Genomic DNA, 12,764 nt, shown 5'->3' on the forward strand with positions numbered 1-12,764 from the left:
GGTAGGTGTTGGCATACGAAGGGCACTGTTAATGCCCAACTAGGCGATTCTGTGTGCATTGCTTCAAAACCTCTGTTTTACAGTCCTTTAATGATCTAGTAATTGTGTTTATGGCTTTCCAGTGAAGTGTGCAAATCGCTGTGAGCTGTCACTGGCTTCTTGAGGGCTTTTATTTGATCTGAGACTGTGTTGCTTCTGATAGATTTAAAAAAACAAAAACAAAAACAACAAACAAACAAACAAAAATCCAAAGGTGTGCAAGGCAAAAAGGAGAGCCTTTGGGTCAAACACTTTACTAAATGTGTTTCGCTCTCTTCTGGCACCAGTTGAAGACAACTCTATAGCCACTGGGGTGATTATTCAAATGATTGTTTGGATCAAAAGAAACAAGGTGAAAAAGAATGAGGTCAAGAGACTCAGTATTGGGGGCTGGAGCAATAGCACAGTGGGTAGGATGTTTTCCTTGCATGCAGCCAAACTGGGTTCAATTCCCAGCATCCCGTATGGTCCCCTGAGCACCGCCAGGAATAATTGCTGACTGCAGAGCCAGGAGTAACCCCTGTGCATCGCTGGGTGTGACCCAAAAGCAAAAAAAATAAAAGAAAGAGAGAGAGAAACTCAGTATTAATCCAGCTTCTCCAAACAAGGGGAACCCAGAGGAGATCTGGGGTGTTGGTGTATAGATCTATAGATTACTACAGATGATGCTGATAGAGAGTTGATTTTTTTCTTTCTTTTTTTATTTTTATTTAATCACTTAATCACTTAACTTCCCGTTAGTCGTCGATTTGCTCGAGCGGGCACCAGTAACGTCTCCATTTGTCCCTGTCGCGTGCTAGGGTAGCCCAATGGCATCTCTTCGCTCCGGGAACATGGAGGGCCTCAAACCGATCGTTCATGACCTTGACAAAGAAGTCTGACCATCTGGTAGGTGGGCTGTTACTGATTTTTATTTATTCATTATTTTTATTCGTGAAACACCATGAGGTACAGTTATAGACTTAAAAATTTTTGTGCTTGGGTTTCAGTTATACAATGATCAAGTACCCATCCCTCCACCAGCGCCCATCCTCCACCACCACGGGTCCCAGCATCCCTCCCACCTCCCATCCCCCCCATCCTACCCTGTCTCTGTGGCAGGGCATTGCCCCTTGTTCTCTCTCTCTTCTTTTGGGTCCTGTGTTTTGCAAGAGAGGCATTGAGTGGCAATCAAGTTTGGTCTATAGTCTACTTTCAGCATGCTTCTCCCATCCTGGGAGGATCCTCCCAACACCCTTTATTTGGTGCTCTCTTCTCTATCTGAGTTTCCTTTTTCCCTAGCACGTGTGGCTGGCCTCCAAGTCATGGAGCAAAATTCCTGGTACTAATCTCAGCCACTCCTGGGTGTTAGTCTCCCGTTTTGTTGCTTTATGTTCCCCAGATGAATGCAATCTTTCTGTGTCTATCCCTTTCTTTCTGACTCATTTCACTTTAACATGATACTTTCCATGTAGTACCACTTGTATGTAATTTTCATGACTTCATCTTTTCTAACAGCTACATAGTACTCCATTGTGTAAATGTACCAAAGTTTCTTTAACCAGTCATCTGTTCTCGGGCACTCAGGTTTTTTCCAGATCCAGGCTATTGTAAAGAGTGCTGCAATGAACAAACAATTGCATATGTTACTTCGACTATACTTTTTTGCCTCTCTGGGGTATATTCCCAGGAGTGGTATTGCTGGGTCAAATGGGTGATCAAATTCTAATTTTTTGAGAACTGTCCATACTGTTTTCCAAAAGGGTTGGACCAGTCGGCATTCCCACCAGCAGTGAAGGAGGGTCCCTTTCTCACCACATCCGCGCCATTCTGAGGGGCTGAGAAATCCCACCCAAGTTTTCCCCAACTCCATAAAAGCCATGGAAACCAAATAGGAGAGATGCACAGGAAGCTTGATTCATCCTCCTAATGCTGCACACTGCTGGTTAGCCTCAAACCCTCCACAAGTGACTAAAAGTCTCTGATTGCATTTATCCCCTAGGACTATATACCAGGGTGTCTATAAAGCACATACAAGATTAACTGCAAGCTGGAGTCAAACCAGCATCATCCCACATCCAGACAAGACGCAGGAGAACAAGACCATGGTAACAGTCATGGGCTCAAATGGGAGAACATGATTTAATCCCATTCAAGGTCAGGTCACACCTTCCCCTATCTCACCAAATAGTCAAACCAGGTGTCCTGGCCAGGTCTAGGGGCTAACAGGGTTAAGAGTCTGTACAGAGCTACACAGTGAGCACAGGTGAGAACCTGTAAGTCTCAGGGTCAACTTTTTTTTTCTTTTTGGGTCACACTTGGCGATGCACAGGGGTTACTCCTGGCTCTGCACTCAGGAGTTACTCCTGGCGGTGCTCAGGGGACCATATGGGATGCTGGCAATCGAACCCGGCTCAGCCACGTGCAAGGCAAATGCCGCCCTACCCGCTGTGCTATCTCTCCAGCCCTCAGGGTCAACTTTTAACCTTTGCTTGGCCCAACACTATCCAGTATGTGACTGAAGTTTTCTTTACTAATTCGATATCATTACAGGTGCTTCAAAATGAGGAATAACCACTCACTCTCCTTCATGGGCTGAGACCGGGAGAGACAGTGACCTGGTTCAAAGACCCCAGGCCCAGAGAGCTCGTGGGAGAGATTTCAGGCCAGGTCTGGAGGTCCAGAATTGGGGGGTTGGTGGGAGAACCAAGGGTACGAGGAGATCAGTGTCTTAGCTCCACCTTTTTGTTCAATTCCAAGCTTAGAACACTGGGTGATGACCCTCGGCATGGGGAGAACCAACTGCATAACTCAGCTCATGAACTCAAAAGTACACGTTGTCCAGAAATGCCTTTGCAGACCACAGAAAGCCTTTGTGGCCAGCTCTCAGGCCCTGATGGTGCATGAAAACTGACCACGGCCCCTCCACAAATGTTGGTGGAACAGCTACTCTCCAGAGCAGTGGGACAGGCCTTAGTACTCAAGTATTAATGTTGTGTTAAACCAAAAATATTACCGGGCCTCAAAATAAGGAAGAGGGACCACTCTCGTGATGGGCTGGAGCGATAGCACAGCGGTAGGGCGTTCGCCTTACACGCGGCCAACATGGCCGACCCAAGTTCGATTCCTCCGCCCCTCTCGGAGAGCCCGGCAAGCTACCGAGAGTATTCGATATGCCAGACACAGTAACAACAAAGTCTCCAATGGAGACGTTACTGGGCCCGCTCGAGCAAATCGACGATCAACGGGAGGGCCTTTACTTTTACTTTACTATTCAAGCAAGGGTCCAAGTCCACACCAACACAGCGGCTTCAAGACAGGAACCCCTAATCTGGTTCAGGGGGTGTTATACAGCATATCGTTACATAAGCTACTCATTCTTTGCAGTTAACAAAAGACAATTTCTGGTACATGGTGATTGATTGAGCCCACTTGCTGGGTCCAGGAACTTTCCAGGTGGGGTCAGGTTAGCTAGTTAGTAATGTTTGATTTCTGGGAAACCAAAACTGTTTCTGTTCTAGGAACTTGTGAGACTGAGAACAAGTCAGAATGCAATCATGACAGGCAGCAGAAATCAGCAAAATCAGCTAGGCCTCAGGTTCAGTTACGGGAGCTAAAACAGTTTCAGTTTCCCATCAATGAAACAATGCATAACTAGCCAACCTGAACCTACCTGGGAAAGTTCCTGGGCTCAGCAAGTGGGTTCAGTTAAACAGTTCTCACAATGCCCCAGAAATTGCTTTTTTGTTAACCCTAGAAGAATGAGAAGTCTATGTAATCATAAAATGGGTACTGATACTGGAAATTATTGTTTAATTGTTGCCTAGCCACTGTTACCCTAGACACTTACCAAAACACCTTTGTTGGGTAACTAAGTTTCTTTTCTGAAACAATAAAGCATGTACTGCTTATGTAATCAAACCCTATATAAACTGCTTGCTGTCTAAAGCCAGGGTGGCTATCAAGAGACCACTCTGCGGGTGAGATAATTGACCCCAGTGTACTGGAATAAAAGTACTGCATTTGCATAACCGAGTTAGTGTTTCTGTCCGTCTCACCACCTGGGAACCCAGTATACTGGGCTTAACAAACTGAACCTGAGGCTTACCAGATTTTTCTCATTTCTGCCGCCTGTCATGGTGTTACCACTGCTTACGGTGTGGCCCGTTTCCTCACACCAGGCTCACCCACTAAAACCTCAAAGTCTTGTCCGACACACACGCAGCCCAGATGCTCCGAACGCGCTCTGAGTGTGCCCTCTGGGAGCCGCTGGTGACCAAGACAGGCAGGGCCCTGCCCTGGGATTGCTCACAGGCAAGCTTGGGAGATGAATGACGTGTTTGATTGAGCCATGACAGTTGAGATGAAGCGGGTGCTCAGGAGGTTCCCATGGGGAAAACACACTGGGATTTCCTTCGCAAAGGCCACCTAGGCTGAGAGCTGCAGGATTGGTTGGCAGGAGCCAGCAAGAGGAAGTTTCCAGGGGCTGGAGAGATAGCACAGCGGGTAGGGTGACCCATAGGGGTTGTACCGGCCGACTGCGGTTCAATCTCCAGCATCCTGTATGGTCCCCTGAGCACCTCCAAGAGTAATTCCTGAGTGCAAAGCCAGGAATGACCCCTGAGCATCACTGGATATGACCCCAAAAGTCAAAAAAAAAAAAAGGACATTTCCACTTTCCTTCCCAGGAAGGAAAAACGCAGCGTTCTGACAAACACAAAGGGGCTGGACGCTTATGAGCAGCCTGGAACACCCAGGGGGAACACTGGGTCTGTCTCTCTTGCAAAAAAATAAAAAAAAATTCTGCGTGGGGCATCCACCTCAGACAAGACCCTAAGAGCAGGATGCAAGCAAGCAGGCTGAGCACATGGGCACAGCTCATAGGCTGAGTGAGAAAGACGGCCAGTGCTGGGTGCCAGACACTGCTTCTGTGAGTTGGGCCTTGCTTTGGGCTTCCCCTCCTCTGCATAAGACGTGTTAGCAAAAACGTCTTCTCGGAAAAATAAATCCAGTGGGATTCACCAGCACAAAGACGTGCCTTAGAAGAGAATCGCTTTCCACTTCCTGCCAGTAGCTGAACCCCATGACTTAAAACACCACCCCTCAGGGCTGGAGTGATAGCACAGCGGGTAGGGTGTTTGCCTTGCATGCGGCCAACCCAGGTTCAATTCCCAGCATCCTATATGGTCTCCCGAGCACCACCAGAAGTGGTTCCTGAGTGCATGAGCCAGGAGTAACCCCTGTGCATCGCCAGGTGTGACTCAAAAAGAAAAAAAAAAACACCTCTCAATCACCCAATCTGAGTGCAGGTCTCCCCACTCAATTTATTACCCCCCTCCTTTAGAAGCCCCCAGATGCTCCTTCCTGCTTTCCCTCACGCTGCAACGATGAGATTTCCAGGGGCTCAACTGCCACACGGTTCCTGGTTTGCAGCAATGGGGCATCAAGCATTGCTGAACTCTTCTACAAGGCACCAACCATTTCTCCAACAGCACTTACACAGGCAAGAAGGATTATTATTGGGAAGTTTAATTAATATTTATCAGAGTTAATGCATTCGTTTTATGGTAAATTTAAGATGGAATTGTGTTTTTATGTGCTGCAGATATACTTTCACAGTACATTGAGAACCTTTTATAATTAATGGGTCCAATATATCTTGACTAGGGCCCGAAGAATGGTTTGTTAACTTATGTCTCCCTCTGAACACTCGCAACTGGTGGAACTCTGCCTTGAATCCATCTCTGATGGTCCCTTCTCTTCACAGTCCTCACCTGCTCTGGTCATTGACTTGGGGACACTCAGAGCATCCAAGGCCTTTGGTACCTTGACTGTCATGTCCTCACAGCGTAGCTCATGTACCACTCCTCACTTGGCAGACAGTTCCAAAGAATTCATCAAAACTACCTGTGTTCTTCGCTTTTTGTCTCAGCAAGTCTACTAGGAAAAACAGATCCAAAGGAATTTACAGGCATGAAAATCTGAAGATACCACAACATTCATGACTTTATTGGGAACAACAACAGAACTGGAATCAACCCAGATTTCCATTAGTCATCAGCTAGCTCGTGAATCTGAATCCAATGACGGGGAGCCATGACTGCTGGTGTTACAGGAATGGGTTTAGAATGATGCCTGTAGTCTATTGAGGAAGAAATGTTACAGAACAATACTACCCGAGATGAATACAGATACACTGATCGTTTTGGTTGGCTTCTTATTGCTGTTACTGTGTATGAGCCACATCTAGTGGCACAAAAGGGCCACGTGATCCCAGCAACTGAACTCAAGGCCTCCCCCAGGAGAGTCCTCTACCAGTTGGGCGACATCCCTAACCCCCTCCCCCTGCCAACACACACACACACACACACACACATACAGTTGTTTTGGTTTCCATGTTTGGCGTGTCTGGGGATTACTCCCCACTCAGCATCCATCATTTCTAGCCATGTTCAGATGACCAGATGGGACCTGGGGTCCAACCCAGGTCTCTTGCATGCAAACCATGTACTCCAACCCATTGAGGTATTAAGAATTAATATCTGAGATTTAAATGGGCTCTCTGGAGGGCTGCTACTAGAGAATTTTACTCCATCTGCCACGTTCAAGTTCATGCCGCCTTATTTTTTCTGTTTAAAAAGCTCTTTTCCTGGGCGGGAGTGATAGCACAGCGGGTAGGGCGTTTGCCTTGCATGCGGCAGACCCGGGTTCAATTACCAGCATCCCATATGGTCCCCCGAGCATGGCCAGGAGTAATTCCTGAGTGCATGAACCAGGAGTAACCCCTGTGCATCGCTGGGTGTGACCCCAAAAAGCAAAAAAAAAATAAAAGCTCTTTTCCAATTGGCTCCATTTGCCGCACTCCTTTTCCAGGTTCACCATCAATTCCCATCTAAGCACTCACCTCCTCTCTGCCCTTTCCCCAAATCCTTTTCCACCAGGCCAGGTTTTTCTACCTCTGAAGGGTTTCTCAACTCCTCCGCTGTTGCCCCTCTGGTCAAGGTAGTCTCCCCCACAGGCGACTCTGCCTCTCCTTCCACACAATGCCACGGATTTTCTTTCAATTCTTTCAATTTTCCTAGGATTTTCTTTCAATACTCAAGGCTCTGCACTCAGGAATCACTCCTTGCAGTGCTCAGAAGACCCTCTGGGATGCCAGGGATCAAACCCAGGTCAACCGCATGCAAGGCAAACGCCCTCCCCGCTGTACTATCGCTCCAGCTCCAACCACCAGGACTTCTCTACCATATGAAACCAAAGTATCTTCCTCCCTCAGCCCCAAACCTCAGATTTCCCAGACCCAAAAAGGCAAGTCTCAAACTCTCACCATGGACTCTGACTACAATTGGCCCTGAAGCTTTACGACACCTTAAGTTCAGGCTTAAACTAAACTACACTTTAAGCTTCAGGCTTCAATTAAGTCCCACAGAGTCAGACACAGCAGCATTAGTGGACATCCCGTATTTGAACATACATCTTCCCACTTCAAAAATTTCACATACTTTGGGGCCAGAGAGATAGTAGGGAGGGATCATTCTATCTGCAGCATCCCATCTGGTTCCGCAAGCCCACCAGGAGTGATCCCTGAGCAAATCCCAATAGATAACCCACTCCCCGCACAAATGGGTGACTTTAGAAGGCTTTAGTATTGATCCGTGGCGCTCAGGGCAAGGTCTGTCTCCCGCAGCTTCCACGCCTCCACAGAACCTCGTGTCTCACCCAAGGTCCCGCTGGGAGCCTGGGGGCCACAGACCTGACCGTTGATTACTTCGATATATGAAACCTGGGCTAGTACTTGAGCATACCTGGTGAAGGCGGTTTCCCTTGTTACTAATTTGATGTGTCGTTGGAATTTGTTCTTGCTTTCTGCCAAGCCAGCAACTTGCAACTTCCTTCCATCTGGGCTCTCTCGCCTGGCATGTCGTGCCCTTGGAAATACGAGCCTCATCCCTGTCTCTGATGCAGGCAGGAAGTTCCTCTGACTCCCTACGAGGGAAAGCCTGAGCTAGGCCAGACTCAGCCACACCAGCCAGACCTAACCCTTCCTCAGAAGGAGGAGCCAAAGCTCCCAGCTCGCCAGTCTCTCGCCAGCTGGGAATCTCCTCGGATGGCCCATTTGGCAGCTGTCTTAGATGCTATTCAAAACCCTTGGTTTTCAAGCGTGGTGTTGATCCTCAAGAGTGCAAAAGTCAAACAGTACAGGGTCCAAATGCACAGGTTGGGGGGTAGAGTGATGACAGTAGAGTCGGGAGGGTGTTTGCCTTGCATGCGGCTGACCCGGGTTCCATCTTTGGCCTCCCCTATGGTCCTCTGAGCACCACCAGGAGTAATTCCTGAGTGCAGAGTTAGGAGTAACCCCTGAGCATCGCTGGGTGTGACCCCAAAAGTGGTTATTGTGCTTCTTGTGTTTCTTCTGTGTATCTACTGGAGGCTGGGCAAGGGCCTCAGCCCCTTGGCTGCTAGGAGGTCTCGGTGCCTCTGGAGGCAGGAGGCAGAAACCAGTGAAGGTGGGGCTAGAGTATGGTGGGTACTATTGCTTGTATGCAGCTGACTCCCTGACACCCCACATAGGTTCCCTGAACCCCACCAGGAGTGACACCTGAGCACAGAGCCAGGGGTTGGCGCACTTGGCACAGTTGGGTATGAAATGAAAGCAGTGAAGGTCCTTCCAGCTCAAGATAAACCAAGTGTCCTTCCATTCCTCACCGCACCCCCCCCCACCGCTATCCCTCTCTCCCACACACACATACACGCACATGGGGGCGTGCATGGCCTTGTTCAAGGGCATCCACACCGCTCATCCTGGGGTTAATGAGCAAGATTCACAACTATCCATCCACTGTTTACTGCAGCTCAGCATTATTACAAAGAAAACACTTCCTGGGTTTCCACAAGCAACTAGATTGTCATGAAGAAATAGGACAAAAGGTTTTCCAGTTTGGGTTTGGTTTGGTTTGGGGATCACATGCTGCAGTGCTCAGGAGCTACTCCTGGCTTGGTTCTTGGGAGATCCTCATGGGGATTTGCTGGAGATCAAACTCGGGGCTGAGTCTCTGTTTTACACTACATTTTCTTCTCTTTTCAGCCCCAAGTGCAGCAGCATTGGATTTGGTCATATGCTGGCCTGTGGTGCCAGGCTGGGCAATGTCACCGTACACATCGGCTCTGATTTCCTAACTGCCATCGGTCCCCAGCTGCCTACCTAGAGCCTGAATCAATTTCCAGTCACAGTTTGCACATTTCATGCCAAAAGGATGCAGAAGAGGATACTAAGAGGAAGTGTGAAATCAGACCTTCAGACTAAGTAAGAGGTAGGTAAGAACCGTCTCTCTTTGCAATGGTTTTGGTCTCGGCTTACCGGAGGCAAAGTTAGCAGATTTTGTTCCGTCTCTGAATTTTTCATCAATTCATTCACTTGACAAATTTGCACTGACCGCTGACACTGGTCCAGGAAGCTGGGGATATGACAGTGAAGGCCTGGGGCTAAACTTTGAGAAGGAGACACCTCCCCCTTTACATGACAATGCAACTGGAAAATAGAATCTCTGTAGCAGGAGTGAGGGAAGCAGTCACCCGGTGAGGGAATGACTGGAAATGGGAGGGAGGGACACTTGGGCTGCATCCTAAATGACAGAAAATTTGAACAGGCTGAATTGTGTGTCCCCCACATTGACAGGTTTCAGGGATAACCCCCAGAACTTAGAATGCGATTATAATTTGGAGATCTGGGGCTCTTTTAAAATGATAATTGAGGGGACTGGAGCGATAGCACAGTGGGTAGGGCATTTGCCTTGCACGCGGCTGACCCGGGGTTCTATTCCCAGCATCCCATATGGTCCCCTGAGCACCACCAGGAGTAATTCCTGAGTGAAGAGCCAGGAGTAACCCCTGTGCGTTGCTGGGTGTGACCCAAAAAGCAAAAAAAAAAAAAATGATAATTGAAAGAAGAAGGGATGATGATGAAAATGATCACTCTAGACAAGAATTGAGTGCTTAAAGTTGATAAAGTTATAAAAAATAATAAAATTTAAAAATTTTTAAAAAATTGATAAAGTGGTTTACATGTAATAACCTTACAGTACCTGTACTGCAAACCATAATGACCAAAAAGAGAGAGAAAGAGAGCGAGAGACAGAGAGATAGTGACAGAGACAGAGACAGAGATGGAGACAGAGAGAGGGAGTGAAATGCCACAGAGGAAAGCTAGGGGTTGGGGTGGAAGGAGGGAAACTGGAGACATTGGTGGTGGAAAATGTACACTGTGAAGGGACGGGTGTTGGAACATTGTATGACTGAACCTCAATCATGGACAACTTTGTAACTATCTCATAGTGATTTAATTTTTAAGAATTTTAGCAAATAAAATTAAAAAGATAACTAAGTCAAATTGAGATCGTAGGATGGCTCCTAATCCAATGTGACCAGGACAATTTGCACACGTGTGCATGGACACACACTCACACACACACAATTGTGTGAGGACACAGGGAGAAAACTTATTACAAACAAAGGAAAGGCCCCAGAAGCTACCGACCTGCTGGCCCCTTCATCTTACCTGTCTAGCCTTTAGAATTTGGGCAAAACCTCCCCCAAAGTAGAAAACTAAAATAGAGTCAGCCAAACCCATTTCTGCCTTGCCGGGCGATGGGGTGAGGGCACAGGCTGGGTCTGCTCTCCAGCACCAGCCGGTTCTGCCAACATCACTGGCTACAGCTCCGGAGGCCCCTGAGCACACAGAGGTGACCCAGCTGGTCCCAGCAGAACCTCATCCTCGGGCCCTCATTCAGCCCTGCTGGCTTGGCCAGCTGTGTCACTGGGAGTGGCCCTGCAACACTCTGAGCACAGCCTGGAAAGCCCCTCAGATCCCATTTTTTAAAATAGGCTATAAAAATACATACATACATACATACTCAATGCATCAGGATCCTCCATGAGCTGTATTACAGATTCACTTCCAGGATCTCATCATTCTACAAAGAAGTGATCATCGATGTCAAGAGAGGGGTTCGGCAGGGTGATGCCATTTCACCGAAACTCTTCAGTGCCACCCTTGAGAACGTCATGCAATGACTGGAATGGGAAGGAATGGGAGTGAAGACAGACAGTCGGCACCTACACCACTCCACTTTGCTGATGACATCGTTCTAATAACACCAAACATTAGCCAAGCGGCACAAATGCTGGCCGACTTCGACCGTGAGTGTGGAAAGGTCGGACTACAGCTGAATCTCATGAAGACAATGTTCATGAGAAACAGTCTCATTCCTGATGTTCCCTTCGCTCTCAACGGAACGACCATCTCCGAATGGAACAGTTATGTGTACCTAGGTCAAGAAGTCAACATGACAAATGACCTGGCACCTGAGTTGCGCAGGAGGAAGAGAGCGGCTTGGAACGCCTTCAAGAGCATCAAAGAATGGGCTGGAGTGATAGCACTGCGGGTAGGGCGTTTGCCTTGCACGCGGCCAACCCGGGTTCGATTCCCAGCATCTCCTATGGTCCCCCGAGCACCGCCAGGAGTAATTCCTGAGTGCATGAGCCAGGAGTAACCCCTGTGCATTGCCAGTTGTGACCCAAAAAGCAAAAAAAAAAAAAAAAAAGCATCAAGGACGAAGAACCTCTGGCTCTGGGCAGAGGTTCCACTCTTCGATTCCACTGTTCTTCCTGCATTAACATATGCCTCAGAGACCTGGGCCCTACGAAAACAGGATGAGAATGCTATTTGGGTCTCCCAAACGGGAATCGAAAGAGCTATGCTAGGAGTATCATGTTTCACTCAAATGAGAGAAAGAATCTGGAGTTCTGACCTCCGTCAACGGTCAAGAATCAGGGTCAAGAATCTCGTTCCCCAAGCTGTCAAAAATCAGATGGGCTGGACACGTAAAGAGATTTGGAGACAACCACTGGACTAGACTGGATTCCGTTATTGACTGGATTCCACAGGACATCAAAAGACAGTGTGGCCGCCCACCTACGAGATGGTCAGACTTCTTCGTCAAGACCCTGAATGATCGGTTTGAGGCTCTTCACGTTCCTAGAATGAGCAGAAGCCATTGGGCTACACTAGCACACGACGGGGTCAAATGGAGATGTTACTGGCGCCTGCTTGAGCAAATCGATGAATAAAGGGATGTCAAGTGATCAAGTGATAAAAATACGTTAAGGAAAAATAGACGTGTTATTCACAGGACACATATGGTCCAAGGTGATCTCATATCATATCAGCTCTTAAAACTGTGTCCATTCATTTCACAAAACTTTTGCTGAGCACTGACCATGTACCAGACTCACCCTTGCCACTAGTTAACTGAGCAGCTCAGAGGGATTTTGATCCTCTTTGATCCTGCATCCCAACGTCCGAAATAGAAAAGGCCAGGCAGGTACAGTGGGGATTGTACAGTGGGGAGGACATTTGTCTTATATGTGGCTAACCTGGGTTCAATCCCCATATGGTCCTCTGAGCACTGTCGGGAGTGATTCCTGAGTCACTCCCAGGAGTATCATCAAGTGTGACCTAAAAAGTCAAGAGAGGAAGGAAGGACAGAAGGAAAGACAGAAAGAAGGAAGGAAGGAAGGAAGGAAGGAAGGAAGGAAGGAAGGAAGGAAGGAAGGAAGGAGAAAGAAAGAAAGAAAGAAAGAAAGAAAGAAAGAAAGAAAGAAAGAAAGAAAGGGAGGGCGGGAGGGAGGGAGGGAGGAAGGAAGGAAGGAAGGAAGGAAGGAAGGAAGGAAGGAAGGAAGGAAGAGAA

Source organism: Sorex fumeus, unplaced genomic scaffold, assembly GCF_029834395.1.
Source record: "Sorex fumeus unplaced genomic scaffold, SorFum_2.1 ptg000083l, whole genome shotgun sequence".
In the NCBI taxonomy this organism is placed as follows: Eukaryota; Metazoa; Chordata; class Mammalia; order Eulipotyphla; family Soricidae; genus Sorex; species Sorex fumeus.